Source organism: Bos grunniens, chromosome 14 (genome assembly GCF_055505025.1).
Source record: "Bos grunniens cultivar Pamir isolate PY7600 chromosome 14, Bosgru_T2T1.0, whole genome shotgun sequence".
In the NCBI taxonomy this organism is placed as follows: Eukaryota; Metazoa; Chordata; class Mammalia; order Artiodactyla; family Bovidae; genus Bos; species Bos grunniens.
This window is the reverse complement of record NC_141178.1, coordinates 51,145,593-51,159,486: the sequence shown is the minus strand read 5'-3', so window position 1 is coordinate 51,159,486 and position 13,894 is coordinate 51,145,593. Positions and strand designations below refer to the sequence as shown.

At 42.2% G+C, this 13,894-nt stretch overlaps 1 protein-coding gene across 49 annotated transcripts in view; it reads left to right on the top strand.

Annotated features, from left to right (window-relative positions):
• Positions 1-757: 757 nt before the first annotated feature.
• CSPP1 (centrosome and spindle pole associated protein 1) overlaps positions 758-13,894 on the top strand; it is a 110,451-nt gene continuing 97,314 nt past the window's right edge. For 37 of the 49 annotated variants that reach the window (XM_086336708.1, XM_086336709.1, XM_086336693.1 and 34 more), the window contains exon 1: positions 758-926. The gene's annotated coding sequence lies outside the window, so the exon portion shown is untranslated. Of the gene's footprint in view, positions 927-8,412; positions 8,561-13,894 lie in introns of all 49 variants that reach the window. The other 12 variants (XM_086336692.1, XM_086336690.1, XM_086336685.1 and 9 more) reach the window with 2 other exon arrangements.

The window sequence follows — 13,894 nt, the reverse complement described above, 5'->3', positions numbered from 1 at the left end:
CAAAGATCTCTACCATGCAATCATTCTCAACTTCTTTCTCTCTCCAGTCATCTTCCTTCCACGACGAATCTAAATGTCTGTAGGTGCTTCTGTAGCTGTTACACATTGAAATAATGTGTTTGTTTACTTGGAAGTTTTCCTTTTCACTGTAAGCGGGTGCACTCTGCTCTGGGTTGTATCCTCCACTCCTAGAAAGGTGTGTGACATTTAGTTAAGACAAACATATAGGAATTACAGAATCCACAGCCCCACCTGCGGTTTTGACATTATCTTTCAAACCCTCATACAAGGTGACTTGAGATAAAGGAGCCTTAGCTGCACTGGCCTGGGAAGCTAGAGAGAGATCTCTTTTCTAGTGGTGATATATGGCCACTAAGTATTCGGGTGAACTGAGTATTTTGAAATTAGTAATAAAGTCTAGGACAAAACGTTGACCAGACTCCTGAGGGAGCAATAGTGCCCGGAGAGGTGTGCCAACAGTTTTTCTCTACCTTTTCCCCTGTCTGTCCCCTCCAGGCTCCCCCCACCCACCTCCCCCAGGCTCTGAACAGAGGCCAGCTAGGGCTTGGAAGGTTTGAAGTGGGCAGAATCAGTTTAGCCTCGGAAAGTGGCTCCGGCAGTTCAACAGTCTCAGGCGGAGTCCGAGCCCAGATTCGGGTGAGCCCTGCGAACCGCCGGGCGTCCATGCGGCCTCCGGGGCGGCAGGGGGCGCCCCCCGCCGCGAGCCTCTGCCCCGCGGCCGCAGTGGGGCGGGGCCACGCCCGGCCGTTGGCGAAGGGCGGGCGGAGGGCTCGGCCTAAGAGGCGGAGCCCGGGTGGCTTGTCACACCGTTCCCGCGCTGGGCGACTGCCGTCGCTTCTTCGGACCGCGGCTAAGAGCCTCGCTAGAACGCTGTGCTGTTCCCCGACGCCAGACCGCTTAGCTGAGTAAGCGTCCGTCGGCCACGGTGGGGAGCGGGCCTGTCAGGGTGTGGCCGGGCTTGAGGAGCGTCCCGGGGCTGGGTTCGCGGCTGAGGGCCTCACTGGGGGCCAAGGTCCTGGGGTTACCTGGGTTGGGGTGGGGTTCCCTGGGTACTGGGGTCTCGTGGCCGCCGGGCTGTGGTTGGTGTCTAGCAGCTGCGGGCCCCGGGGTCCCGGACCTCTCTGGGGTTTCGCTGCAGCGTGGCTGGGGGCGGTGCTCGGTGCCCGGGTTGCCCTGTGCGTGAGGGTCTCGCCGTCGCCAGACCGGCCCGGGGCGGTGCCTTGGTTACGTGGTCTGGACTCCGGGCCGCAGCTCCCACCGCCGCCGCCCTGGGTGCTGTTGAGACCCGGTTGCCTGACAACGCGTTGACGCTTCCCGAGGAGACTGCCACCCACGGCGCCGGCGCCCGGAGACCAGCTGCGCCTCGGTTCGCGTGCCTCCCCTCCCCATCAGCCTCTCTCCGCTGCCCGCCAGTGCCTGTGGAAGCACCATTCCTTTCACTCGGGGCTGGTTAATGGTTAACGTTTATTGAGTGCTTGTGTCCCAGCGCTGTTTCTCAGTGCTTTCTTTGCAAGTAAAATTGGATTCCCACAGCCCTGTGAGGTCGGCGCTGCTATTACCCAGTTTCCCCCGGGCTCCTTGAGCTTGAACCTGTTGTTTCTATTTGCCTTGATTTTAGGATAGTTACCTGCGATTGGAATCGCGTTTGCAATAACTTAGCACTGGGATTCATCCTTTGAGAGAAGCTGGGTCTCAAGATTATAGGATGAAGTTTAGCTTGGGTTTCTGGGAAGACTAATTTCTATAGTAAACCACTACCTCGATTCCAAACACCTTGGGAAATGCAGGAGTCTAATAGTAACCAATATGAGTTTGTAAAAAGCCTACACAGACGGCGTTCAACTTTGCATGAAAGAATGGCTTTTCATGTTCATAAGCAAAAATGAATCCTATGGTAACCCATAAAATGTTGCTTTCTTTTCTGCATATTTCTTCTTGCTAGAAGTGCACTGACTTTCTGTATGTTGAAGTGCTCCCCAAGGATGAAATTTTGAGTCTCCTTCGCACGTGGCGCAAGTGGTAAAGAACCCCTCCTGTCAGTGTAGGAGGCCTAAGAGACGAGGGTTTGATCCCTGTGTTGGGAAGATCCCCTGAAGGAGGGCTTGGCAACCCACTTCAGTATTCTTGCCTAGAGAACCCCATGCACAGAGGATCCTGGAGGTCTGCAGTCCATAGGGTCGCACAGAGTCGGACATGACTGAAGTGACTTAGCACCCAGGGACGCAGTACAGATAACCCGATGAAAGGGAGCAGGTGGTTTTAGATAGGATAAATTGAAAAAGGGTGCTTTCACTGAATGGATCTGGTTGTGCCTTCACAGACACAGACACATACAGAGGCATGATGATGGATTGCTTAGAATGAGTTCCTCTAGGATTGCTTTTTCCCTCTAGTTTTTTCTTTAAATTAAACCTCCAGTTTTGAGTCACTTAGTTGGCTGTTGCATCAAATGATTCTTTGGTTTTACAGGTTGTCCACTAGTGATGGCAGATGGGATCAGCACAGCTCCAGGTGCTCCGTTGCTAATACCTATACTATGAAATAACATCTGCTCCCTCCCCCCACTGGAAAGTCATTTAAGAGTTCTTTAGACTTCATCTTCAAAAGTAGCCAGAAAATTCAAGTGACAGGTTAACCCAGAAAATCTTTTGCAGTTAGTGAAATTAGGGTATAACTAAGAACATTCAGAATACCACACACACAGTTCAGGTGATGCTGGTATAGTGATGGGACAGCAGTGATTGAGAATGAAAGTAATTAGCATGCACATTCTCTGCTGGGGAAGACTAAGGGGAAGCAGGTGGTCAGCCTAGAAAAATATTTCTCAGTGGATTTCCTATGAAATCAGTGTGTCTTGGGTTTAACTTTGAAATAAATTTAAAAATTGGGGGGAAAAAAAGGGTGGTTTGAGTACAGCATTTCTCAAATGAAGATTTTAGACTTAACCTGATTAACTATTACAGACTTTGAGCAGATTGCAGATTATCCTTTAACGTCTTTCTGACTTAATTTCTGATTGCTTTCCTGAGTGGGAGACAAAAGTCTTTGAATAAATGTTTTGGAAGTTTTGCATAACCAAAAGTTTATCTAATTTATGTTACTGTTCTTAGCATTAATGATGTATTATTAACAGTTACTAACAGACTTAGTTGTGCTTTTATAAATTTGTGTGCTCTCTCTATCCTAACCCTCAGTTTCCTTTCTCCTTCCAATAACATGGTATTTACTTCTTAGCAATATTTAGAGAGATTTGTCAAAGTTTAGATACGCCCTTGGAAGTTTCATTCATGTGGATGTCATCTGCAAGGAGAAAAAGATTTAGCACCTTTCATTAGGTGGAAAGATCTCCATGTGGATGGGAAATGAAAAACATTGTCTTGGTTCAGCTCAGAACTCCCTTTTTATCTTCTAAGGCTTTTTCACAGGCTCCCCGATGCACCCCACACCCATATATAATCACTCCCTGCTGTTCTGTTCTCTTGCACTGCTGCTAAGTCACTTCAGTCGTGTCCGACTCTGTGCAACCCCATAGATGGCAGCCCACCAGGCTCCCCCGTCCCTGGGATTCTTCAGGCAAGAACACTGGAGTGGGTTGCCATTTCCTTCTCCAATGCATGACAGTGAAAGTGAAGTCACTCAGTTGTTTCTGACTCTTAGCGACCCCATGGACTGCAGCCCACCAGGCTCCTCCGTCCATGGGATTTTCCAGGCAAAAGTATGGAGTGGGGTGCCATTGCCTAGGGTCTCTTTTTTTCCTGACAGCCTCTTTTATAGCTTTAAAAATCATTTAAAAAACTACTAACCCTTTTTTTTTTTTTAACTAACATGGACTCTACTCTGAATTCCAGACATATTCAGATTGTTTTCTTGATACCACTGTTGGATCCTTTATGGATGGGCACTTCACATCAACCCCAGTCTGGCTAGACTGTGAGCCAGTGTGGCAGGGGACATAATGTCCCCAAATTTGAGGGCAAGGATCATATATTACACTTTTCATTCCCCTAGCATCTAGAGCAATGTCCTCCTTTGGGGTGGGAGTTACTTTCCCTTCGTAATACTTCCATAGAAGGGTGGAAATTTGCACTTCACCAGAGAGAGAAAGGATGGGAACAATATTTTCCCTTCCTTTTGTGGTTATGAGATTGGGAGAAGGCATCAGGCATACTCAGTTCTTTCTGGTTTCTCTGTTTTTTGGATTGACTCAGGTTTTTCAGAATGAATATGTTTTTGGTCAGCTTATATTACTATCTATATAATAAGCATGAAGGGTCTATGTTTAAAATTTAAAGATATTGATTTGGATTATGATAAATAAGTATCCTTTGTTGGTGATATAAATCCCAGTATACTTTGGATGAGTACTGATACATGAATACAAAGACTATGAAGATACAATGAGAATTAATAAAACAGTTGTGATTTATTGATTTATTTTAATTAATTAGGCTGTGTCAGGTCTTTCTTGTGGCATGCAGAATCTTTTAGAGTCATGTGAAATCTTTTGTTGGGGTGCCTGTACACTCTCTAGTTGTGGCATGCAGGCTCTGGAGCACACGGGTTCAGTAGTTGCACTACGCCGGCTTAGTTGCTTCACAGCATGTGGAATCTTAGTTCCTCAACCAGGGATGAAACCCACGTCCCCCTGCATTGCAGGGCGGATTCTCAGTCACTGGACCACCAGGGAAGTCCCTGGTTATTGATGTCTATGTGACAAAGGTACCGTACAGTTTGTATGTACTGAATCATTTCATTTTTTCTTCATAGCAACCCCTGGTGTAGGTAGTTCCACTTTACAGGTGAGGGAACAGAGGAACAGAGAAATTAAGGAAAACATTGAGGTCAATCACATATGGAATTGGTTTCAAATCCATGTCTTTCACTTAAACTGATTTCCTGAAAACTGGTTATCATCTACATACTATATATACAGCTAGTGGGGAGAAAAACTGGTAATATCTTGGGAAAAGTATGAACGATCTTACATTGTAGAGTGAAGGAAGAATGAAGAATCCCATTTAGATTTCCTTAGGTTGATCTTCCTTATAACTTAATCTCGAAATTGTAAACCTTTTTTACTCAATTTTGTACTTAGACTGTATCCATTAATTCAGTCTCTGTGATTCATTAAGTAATTCTTGAATAAATTTTTAGTTGAAATATGTTTTATGTAAGTTGTCACATGTTTTTAGGAGTGAGAAGGAGAAAAATGGCCATGACAGCTAGAGGCCGGCATGTAACCAAGGGCTTGGTGTTGCTAGAAACTGGCCTGACAATATTGCTTAGACTTGGTGTTCTTCTGTTGAAGATACACAGTTGCACAGAACATCAATATCAGACAGAGCTGCTCTGTGTCCATGGTAAATCAAGTGAAAAACAGTACTACTCCACCGTCATGTCCAAACACAGATGAAACAAGAGTGTTGTCCCAGCCACAAAATAACTAACGCCCAGTTGGTAATGATTGCTGCTGCTCTGGAGAAGGCAATGGCACCCCACTCCAGTACTGTTGCCTGGAAAGTCCCATGGATGGAGGAGCCTGGTATGCTGCAGTCCACGGGGTCGCTAAGAGTCGGACACGACTGAGCGACTTCACTCTCACTTTCATGCATTGGAGAAGGAAATGGCAACCCACTCCAGTGTTCTTGCCTGGAGAATCCCATGGACGGAGAAGCCTGGTGGGCTCCAGTCCGTGGGGTTGCACAGAGTCGGACACAACTGAAGCAACTTAGCAGCAGCAGCAGCAGCAGCAGCAGCAGCAGCAGCAGCAGCCTGACAGCATTTAGTCCTGAGCAAAGCTCTGCTTCCTTAAGCTAGCTAGCTAGTGTGTGCTCAGGCATGTCTGACTCTTTGTGCCTCCATGGACTGTGACCTGCCAGGTTCTTCTGCCCATGGAATTTCCCAGGCAAGAGTACTGGAGTGGGTTGCCATTTCCTCTTCCAGGGGATCTTCCCGACCCAGGGATCGAACCTGTATCTCTTGCATCTCCTACAAGAAAGAGGTGGGTGGATTCTTTACCAGTAATGCCTTCCTTAAGCCCTCCCCCAAATCAACTAATACAAGCCCAGCCTATGAGTCTTTCTTTAGTTTAGTCCCTCAGTCGTGTCCGACTCTCTGCGACCCCATGGACTGCAGCACACCAGGCCTCCCTGTCCATCACCAACTCCAGGAGTTTACCCGAACTCATGTCTGTTAAGTCAGTGATACCATCCAACTGTCTTATCCTCTGTCATCCCCTTCTCCTCCTGCCTTCAATCTTTCCCAGCAGCAGGGTCTTTTGAAATGTGTTAGTTCTTCGTATCAGGTGGCCAAAGTATTGGAGTTTCAGCTTCAACATCAGTCCTTCCAATGAACACCCAGGACTGATCTCCTTTAGGATGGACTGGTTGGATCTCCTTGCAGTCCAAGGGACTCTTCAAGAGTCTTCGGCAACACCACAGTTCAAAAGCATCGATTCTTCGGCTCTCAGCTTTCTTTATAGTCCAACTCTCTCATCCATACATGACTACTGGAAAAACCATAACTTTGACTAGACCGACCTTTGTTGGCAAAGTAATGTCTCTGCTTTTTAATATGCTGTCTAGGTTGGTCATAACTTTTCTTCCAAGGAGTAAATGTCTTTTAATTTCATGGCTGCAGTCACCATCTGCAGTGATTTTGGAGCCCCAAAAGATAAAGTCTCTGTTTCCACTGTTTCCCCATCTATTTCCCATGAAGTGATGGGACCAGATGCCATGATCTTTGTTTTCTGAATATTGAGCTTTAAGCCAACTTTTTCACTCTTGTCTTTCACTTTCATCAAGAGGCTCTTTAGTTCCTCTTCACTTTCTGCCAAAAGGATGGTGTCATCTGCGTATCTGAGGTTATTGATGTTTCTCCTGGCAATCTTGATTCCAGCTAGTGTTTCATCCAGCCCAGCGTTTCTCATGATCTACTCTGCATATAAGTTAAATAAGCAGGGTGGCAATATACACCCTTGACGTACTCCTTTTCCTATTTGGAACCAGTCTATTGTTCCATGTCCAGTCCTAACTGTTGCTTCCTGACCTGCACACAGATTTCTCAAGAGACAGGTCAGGTGGTCCCTGGTATTCCCATCTCTTTCAGAATTCCCCACAGTTTATTGTGATCCACACAGTCAAAGGCTTTGGCATAATCAATAAAGCAGAAATAGATGTTTTTCTGGAACTCTTGCTTTTTCAATGATCCAGTGGATGTTGGCAATTTGATCTCTCGTTCCTCTGCCTTTTCTAAAACCAGCTGGAACATCTGGAAGTTATGGTTCACGTACTGTTGAATTCTGGCTTGGAGAATTTTGAGCATTACTTTACTAGCGTGTGAGATGAGTGCAAATGTGCAGTAGTTTGAGCATTCTTTGGCATTGCCTTTCTTTGGGATTGGAATGAAAACTGACCTTTTCCAGTCCTGTGGCTACTGCTGAGTTTTCCAAATTTGCTGGCATATTGAGTGCAGCACTTTCACAGCATCATCTTTTATGATTTGAAATAGTTCAACTGGAATTCCATCACCTCCACTAGCTTTGTTCATAGTGATGTTTCCTAAGGCCCACTTGACTTCACATTCCAGGATGTCTGGCTCTAGGTGAGTGATCACACCGTCATGATTATCTGGGTCATGAAGCTCTTTTTTGTACAGTTCTGTGTATTCTTGCCACCCCTTAATGTCTTCTGCTTCTTTTAGGTCCATACCATTTCTGTCCTTTATTGAGCCCATCTTTGCATGAAATGGTCCCTTGGTATCTCTGATTTCTTGAAGAGATCTCTAGTCTTTCCCATTCTATTGTTTTCCTCTATTTCTTTGCACTGATCACTGAGGAAGGCTTTCTTACCTCTCCTTGCTGTTCTTGGAACTCTGCATTCAGATGGGTATATCTTTCCTTTTCTCCTTTGCTTTTCACAGCTGTTTGTAAGACCTCCTCAGACAGCCATTTTGCTTTTTTGCATTTCTTTTCCATGGGGATGGTCTTGCTCCCTGTCTCCTGTACAGTGTCACGAACCTCCGTCCATAGTTCATCAGGCACTCTATCAGATCTAGTCCCTTAAATCTATTTCTTACTTCCACTGTATAATTGTTAACACCTTCTTAATAAGATACTCCAGAGTTCCCCATGGTGGCGTTGACATCCCTCAATTTGATGAGTAATAAACCCAGCTAGTTTAACTATAGTAATGTGCCTGGTGTTCTATGGAGGGTATTACCAGAAGAAAGCTTATTAGTATTTTTGACTCTTCAATTTAGTATTTGAAATGTTATACTCTAATCAGGTTAGACAGCAGGGCAAAATTAGAGATAATTAAACATGTACTTATATCTGCTAAATTTTATATTTTAACTATGGCATCTTTTAAAAAAATTTATTTATTTATTTAGGCTGCGCCTTGTCTTAGTTGGGGCATGTGAACTCTTAATTAGTTGCAGCAAGTGGAATCTAATTTCCTGATCAGAGACTGAACCTGAGCCTCCTGAACTGGGAGGGCTGAGTCTTAGCCACTGGACCACCAAGAAATTCCCAGCTAAGGTATTGATATATTTTATGCTCACTACCACTGCTTAAAAAATGTTTATTGCTATGATAGCTGTTCAGTAAAATCAGTTCTAGAATTTATAATTGATGTTAAGTTATTGTAATAAAGAGAAATCCACTTATTTATAAATTCAAAGTCTGGTTAGAATTAAGAAATGAGCATGTTAAACTGATAATTATTAACAGACCTTAATTAACTCTTTAACAGAGTGAAAGAGGCCTGTAAAATGGTTTTTGTTTTTAGATTTAAAGACATTTCTGCTTAAATTCTTTATAAAATCCTATAGCAAATTATATTATTATATATGTATTATCCCATCATTATCTTTTATTTTTTTCAGACATAAAATACTTAGGAAAACTAGGAGGTTTTAAAAAGTGACTTTTTCACTTGAAACTACTCTTTGCTGTTGAACTGTTTTGAATTTTTATTAGGAAAAGCTCTTTTGTGAAAAACTGCACTTAACTCTTCTTGGTTTGCAATATATTTTGCTAAGGCCACATTTTAAAATCAGTGTTCTTTTTGGAAGTAAATAATAAAATGAAGTTCACATTATGTACTACTTAACTGTAGTAATATAAGTTTCAACATACTTCTTTTAGGTAAAACTTGCTTTTCTACATTTCTTCAAATTATTACTGTCCTCCAAACATTAAGAGCTTCCCTGGTGGCTGAGCTGGTAAAGAATCTGTCTGCAATGTGGGAGACCTGGGTTCGATCCCTGGGTTGGGAAGATCCCCTGGAGAAGGGAAAAGCTACCCACTCAGAATTCCATGGACTGGAGAATTCCATGGACTGTACAGTGCTTGGGGTCGCAAAGAGTTGGACACAACTGAGTGACTTCCACTTTCCAAACATTAAATTTTGTGGATGCCTTTTTCTTCGGCTCTCTTGGATTTAATATTGTTTACTACTTTTTTTCTCATTTTTTTTCTTCTGTAAATTACATTGACTGGGTTTTGCTTTGTATCCTCTTTTAATCCTTCTTTGTACTCCCCCCCACCACATACCTCAGCTTCAATTCTTCCGTTACCACCTCAAATGAACATTCCTATCATTTAGTTCTGGATCATCTTTTGTCCTTGTCTGCCTTAATTTCTCAGATCTTCAACTATTATCTTTAAAATTATTAACTTTTAAACAAAGGTTTCTAATGTGGTCCTCTTGAATCTGTTGGAAATTTCCATCAGCTAGTTGGTCATCATCGGTGACTAACTGTAACTTAACACAGTGAAACCAAACCTTGCCAAACTACCCAGCTTCTTCTGACTTATTTCTGTCCAGGAGTCTATTAATGTTTAGTTTCCAGGACTTAAAACTTCAGTTAGCACTGGCTCCTTTCTTGCCACACATTGAATTAGTCATTAATTTTTGTGGATTTTTCAAGGATTTATTTTAAAATAAATTAGTTTCAGTGAGAAAAAGATAGTTTTTTCAAAAACTGGTGCTGGAATTTATATCCAGATTCAGACAATTGAACATTGATGACCCTGACCTTAAACATTTGAAATGGATCATGGGTATAAGATGTAAGAAATAATACATGTAAGAGAGGTGGTTATAAAACTTCTAAAAGAAAACGTCGTTGTTCAGTTGCTAAGTCGTGTCCGACTCTTTGTGACCCCATGAATTGCTGCATGCCAGGCTTCCCTGTTGCTTCTTGACCTGCATACAGATTTCTCAGGTGTCAAGTAAGGTTGTTTGGTATTCCCATCTCTTTAAGAATATTCCATACTTTGTTGTGATCCACACAGTCAAAGGCTTTAGTATAGTCAATGAAGCAGAGTAGATGTTTTTTGGAATTCCTTTGGTATTTCTATGATTCAGCATATATTGGCAATTTGGTTTCTCGTTTCTCTGCCTTTCCTAAATCTGGCTTGTACATCTGTAAAAGTTCTCCATTCATGTACTGTTGAAACCTAGCTTGAAGGATTTTGAGTATAATCTTTCTAACATGTGAAATGAGTGCAGCTGTAAAGTAATTTGAACATTCTTTGGTATTGCCTTTCTTTGGGGTTGGAGTGAAGACTGACCTTTCCAGTCCTGTGGCCATTCTGAGTTTTCCAAATTTGCTGGCATTATGAGTGCTGGCATACTGAGTGCAGCACTTTAACAGCATCATCTTTTAGGATTTGGAAACATAGAAGAAAATATTTGTGATCTCAGGTTAGGCAAAAGTTTCTTACATATGATACAAAGGCACAAACATTTGATTAAAAATTGATGATAAATAGATAAATTAGACTTCATAAAATTTAAAAACGTTTGCTGGTTGGAACACATAACTGCACGTGTTCATAGCTGCTTTATTTATAATTGTCAAAATCTAAAAGCAACCATGCTAGCCTTCAGTGTGGGGTGAAGGAATGGATAAAACTGTGGTACATCCTGACACTGGAATACTTTTCAGTGCTATAAAGAAATGAGCTAAAAAGCCATGAAAAGTCAATGAGAAACCTTAGTAGTATGTAATAGTAAGTGAAGGAAGCGAATTTGAATAGGCTACATACTGTGTGTTTACAACCATATGACATTCTGGAAAAGGCAGAACTATGGAGACAGTAAAAAGATCAGCAATTGACAGTGGCTGGAGGGGAGGGAGAAATGGAAAGGTGGAATACAGAGTACTTTTCGGGCAGTGAAACTACTCTGTATGATACAGTAAAGGTAGATCCATATCATTATACATGTGTCCAGACCCATAGAATGCACAGCGCCAAGAATGAACCCTCATATAAACTGTGGACTGAAGGTGGTATGATGTGTCAGTAGAGATTCATCAGTTGTAACATGTGCCATTCTCGTAGAAGATATTGATAATGGATGAGAGACTACATGAGTCAGGGTAGGGGATATAAGGGAAACCTGTACCTTATGCTCCATTTTGTTGTGAACCTAAAACTGCTGTAAAAAAAGTATTAAAAAAAAGAAGACATTAAGAAAATTTTAAAACAAACTTCGGACTGGGAGGAAATATTTACAAAAGGTGTTTGATGAAGGACTTGTGTCTAGCTTATATAAAAGTTTTTTTTGTTTGTTTCTTGCATCTCAATAAGAAAACAATTTCATTTTAAAAATGGGCCTGAAGATTTGAAGACTTTGGGCCAATGGTTATATATATGGATATGTGAATAAAGACGTGAAAAGATGTTCAACATCATAGTCATTGCTGCTGCTAAGTTGCTTCAGTCGTGTCCGACTCTGTGCGACCCCATAGATGGCAGCCCACCAGGCTCTCCTGTCCCTGGGATTCTCCAGGCAAGAACACTGGAGTGGGTTGCCATTTCCTTCTCTAATACATGAAAGTGAAAAGTGAAAGTGAAGTTGCTAAGTCGTGTCGGACTCTTAGCGACCCCATGGACTGCAGCCTACCAGACTCCTCCATCCATGGGATTTTCCAGGCAAGAGTACTGGAGTGGGGTGCCATTGCCTTCTCCGTCATAGTCATTAGAGAAATTAAAATTAAAGCCACAGTGAGAAACTTTAACATACCCACTAGTGAAGTGAAAGTCGTTCAGTCGTGTGCGACTCTTTGTGATCCCATGGACTATATAGTTCATGGAATTATCCAGGCCAGAATACTGGAGTGGGTAGCTGTTCCCTTCTCTAGGGGATCTTCTCAACCCAGGCATGGAACCTGGGTCTCCTGCATTTCAAATTCTTTACCAGCTGAGCCACCAGGGGAGCCCAACATACCCACTAGAATGACTGTTGAAAAGACTGAACGTACTAAGCATTAGCGAGGATATATAGCAATTGCAACTCTCATACACTGCTGGTTGGAATGAGGGGAACAGTTTCTCACAATGTTAAAACAGAGTTACAGATGACTCAGCAGTTCCGCTCCTAGGTATTTATAAAACAAAGTTGAAAACACATGAAAGCCCCTATACAAATATTCATAGCAGCATTATTCTTAAGCAAGCTTTCAAATGGAAACAACTCACATGTCTAGCAAGGTATGAATAGATAGAAAACATTTCCATATAATTGGATGCTATCTGCCCTGCCATCCAAGAGACACAGGAGACGTGGGTTCCATCCCTGGGTTGGGAAGATCCCCTGGAGGAGGAAATGGCAACTGACTCCAGTGTTCTTGCCTGAGCAATCCCATGGACAGAGGAGCTTGGCGGGCCACACAGTTCATAGGGTTGCAGAGAGTTGGACACAATTGAGTGACTGAACACACACAGTAGTTAAAAAAAAAAAAAAACTACTTACTGATAGATGCAATTATAAGGATGAATCTTGGAAACATTACATTAAGTGAAAGAAATCATATAGAAAAGACATCTATATGAAATTTCCAGATTAGGGAAAATTAGACAGAAAACAGATCTTTGCTGCCCAAGTCAGGGGTGGGAGTGAGGATTGACTGCAAAGGGGCATGAGAGAACTTTTTTGGGGTGATGGAAGCATTATAAAGTATGACTGTGGTGATAATTGTACTACTGTGTGGATTTACTAAAACTTCTGTTCACTTAAATGAGTGAGTTGTGTGGGATGTAAGTTATTCCTTAAGAAAACCAACAACTTTGGATTTAAAAAATCCAGGATTTACAGAAAAAAAAATTTCATGAAGTCTTAACAATAAACTGAAAAATGAATCAGTGGCAACTGATAAATATATATGCAGGGAGTGATAAAATTTGGAAATTAGCATTTTGCAGGCATCAGGAATCAAAGATTAGATCAATTAAGAATCACCAGTTGATGCTAAATCTTGGAAATTTTGTTCAGGAGCAGAATATTTGCATGGTGTAAAAATACTATTTTATAGACTGCTTATTACTTATAAGGAAACAGTAGTGCAGAGATTAGTCTTGACCACCATGTGATTAAAAGTAACATCACTAGTAAAGAGCAGGTGAATGTGTGTCCATCATTGTTGACACCTTTAGGACACATCACCTATGTACTATTCTTTCTGATGATGCATAACCTGAATTTAGTCACAAAGAAACATTAGGCAAACTCCAAATAAGGACTGTTCTGTTAAAAGAGTAGGTGGTGGGTGGGCTGTATTACAAAATATTAGTGTCATAAACAACAGTAAGGTTGTAGAAATGTTCCAAAGTGATGGGTAAAGAGACATAACAGTGAAATGCTATACCTAACCTAGACTGGATCCTAGATGGAAGAGAGAGAAAAATATGGTGTAGAGGATAGTATTAGGTCAGGTGACAATGATGGAACATGGACAATAGATTAAAACATGTTACTGAGGTTGACAAGTATGTTGAGGTTATGTAAGAAAATAATTCTTAATACACACTGAAACGTTTAGGGGTAAAGAGCGCTGATATATGTAATTCATGCTGTGAATA